The following is a 3,194-nucleotide window of genomic DNA, read 5'->3' on the forward strand; positions in this document are numbered from 1 at the left end:
GCAACTCAGATATCCGCTGTAAACCACCGCACGACCTTCTCACAATAATATCTCGCTTCTCCATATGTGGACCAATATCACCCTCAATTAAAGCCGCTACCTCTGAAACTGTTGGAAGATTGTAAGTTCTTCTATCACTTGATCTCCTTGAAATCAGTTTGATACTTACTTCACTGTCTATATTTTCAGTCAGTCTATCCCAAACCTTCCTAAATGTCTTTGCAATTGTATTGTGCGAGTCAATCATATTTTCCAACAATCGTATTAACTCGTCATTGAACCTTGATGGATCCCCTGGACTACAATTAAAAATAAAATTATTGCCTACGAAAAATATTATTATACAAAAAAAAAATTATTACGGAAAGAAAATATATTTACCTAATTGCATTTTTTCGATTTTGAACTTCCTCTTCCGTGTCATATATGTAAAGTTGACAGAACTTTGGGCTTGCATCTCCGGTCGGTACCAAAGTCCCTATCCGATGGCAATTTTGACCTCCCATCCTAAAGGTATACGGTCATTTACCTTGATTGATGGAATGATCGATTTTACCGCCCATAGAAGTGAATGAGAACATCGAGTTATAAGCTCTAATGTTTTCTCTATAATGATTGCTAAATCGATGTTGACCGGTCAACAACGACTTTATAAGTTCAGGCGGCTGCTGTAGAAATGCGAGTTCAACTTTTCCATCAGAACAACAAAGTGAGAACTTAGGACGTCTTGTATCATGTCTGTTATCTTTTCTCTCCTCAAACCACATCAACGCATGAAATTTCTCGCACTCATATTCTGCATCACCACAGTCCCAATATCCTTCCCATGCTAAACAGTTTTCAAAACAAAATTCATAAATTGAGACATAAAAATTAGACTACAATAACGAAACCATGTTGCAATTAAAATTAAAAAATAAAAAGTCATGAATGAACTAACCATCATTATTTAACGGCACGGAAGTATTTTGCTGACTTCTCGAGGATTCGCCATGTGAATATGATGCATTCAAAAAACAACTACCGGGTGTTTGTTAGATTCGGTTTACAGACGGAATCACTTCATTGAAAGTTTCACCATATTCAGCACATAGATCTCTCACTAAGCGCTCAACAACATCGGTCGGACTACATATAAGTTCTACACAACGTTTTTAATTAAAATTAAGACATTCACAAACGTTAATACATGTTAAATGAAAAAAATTAAATATAGATATATATACCTGTCACGTTGGAGGTTGCTCGTGTAAAATTGACCGTATTTTGAGAAACGTCACTATAAACGCTACCAGCACGTTTCTTAGACAATCGCGACTGTCTTTTTTCTCTTGCCGTTCTTGCCCTTAACTTATTAGGCGTTACAATAAGAGTGTTGGAATATGATAGAGGAGGATCATTAAAAACATTACTTGGCGGGGTTGTTATCGCTATCTGTTCACTTGTAGTTCTTCTGCTGCTTCGGTTACACGGGGTATGAGGAACTGAAATTTTCACAATTTGTAATGAGTTATTATAATTTTCTAAAAAGAACAAATGAAACATGATTAAAATAAAAATGTAAAAAATTGAATATATGTAGTAAAATATTAACAATTAAAAATAAAGAAGTACCGTTGCTAATGTCAGATAGCGGTACTCGAAGATTTGACATTGATTGTGGCGTATTGTCCGTAATCATCAAGTTTCTTTCTGATATCCGAACACCTATATTGGTAAAACATAATGACAAAGACAAATTATGTCAAACGTTATATTTTATGGTACATTTTGAAACTGTAAACAACGTGGACTGTATGTAAACTCATCTCGAACAAAATTAAAAGGCCAAACGATATCACAAATGGGCTGACAACGACCCAATTTGCAGTCAATATCTCGAAAACCCAAATTTGGGCTCACGAGTTCTTTCATTCCCGTCCAACCCAAGTAAGAAAAAAACCCTAATACTAACCTATCTTATACTAATTTGGGTCCAAAACTTTCTACATTTCCCGTCCAGCCCAATTCCCGAACAAAAATAAAAAAACAAACAATAGCAAACACGGGGTTATAGAAATGCAAATTTGGGCTCAACCTTTTTACATTTCCCGTCCAGCCCAAATGACGAAAACCCTAATAATTACCCCACCTATATATACCCCCTCCCCCCACAAGAAAACCCTAGAATTCCGTCTCATATCCATTACACGCCTCCGTCTTTCTCTTCACTCTCTCACTAAAAACCTAAAACTAAAGCAGTATGCAGCTCATCCTTTTCATCTCTTTTACTCAGTCTACCTTCATATTGCACACACAAACATCTTCATTACTAAATTATATCTCTCACTAAAACTTAGACACTCCCATCTCGTCCCTTGTGCACCCTAATTTCGATTACTAACCCTTCATTGTCCGATCTCTTTTTCCCGCATGCACATGGTCATTCTTTAAGGGTGATGCTCATTCATGTACACGATTTACTCAATCATGTACACAATTGACCTTTTTGCCCTTACCATTTCTACACTATTCTTTTCAGTTTTAATCTCATCTCTTTAATTTACTCCCTCCGACTATCAATCACCAACCAACCACCACCACCACTGCACCACCGCCCCCTCCTCTATACCGTTTCCTCCTCCCTGAACCACCGCCACTTGCCCTGCGCTCTGCCGGAAAACCCGCTATACGGTGACCATCTCCCATACCACCCCCTCCTCAATCGCGCACCAACCAAACACTCCCCTCCCGCGCCACCACCATTGCTTCCCTGTGCGCCACCCTCTCTCGCCTCTCTGCCCTGAGCGACCGCCGTCCGCTCCATCCCTCTCTACCTCTACCACAACTCAACCACCACAAACTCCCCTTATTGTAGCCCTTGTTTTGAGTTATATTAAAACAAAAAATTGAAACGCACTTGATGAAATTTGGGACAATCAGTTTTGTTTAATTAAATGAATGAAACTAGAACAATCAGTGGTGCAATCTGAGAATTACAATTCGTAATTGATTAATTGGATGAAGTTTTGATTATTTTTGAAAATGAGAGAAAAAGAGAGATTTTGTTTCTAGAAGGGTAAGGTATGGAAAAATAATGATAAAAAGTCCATGAATAAGTAATTCTTGTACTTGAAAGAGCAACTACGTTCTTTAACATGGTGAAGGGAGCGAGTCTTGTTCTTAGGAGCGTTTATTGAAGATGTATTAATGGT

This window comes from Silene latifolia, chromosome Y (genome assembly GCF_048544455.1).
Source record: "Silene latifolia isolate original U9 population chromosome Y, ASM4854445v1, whole genome shotgun sequence".
Lineage (NCBI taxonomy): Eukaryota > Viridiplantae > Streptophyta > Magnoliopsida > Caryophyllales > Caryophyllaceae > Silene > Silene latifolia.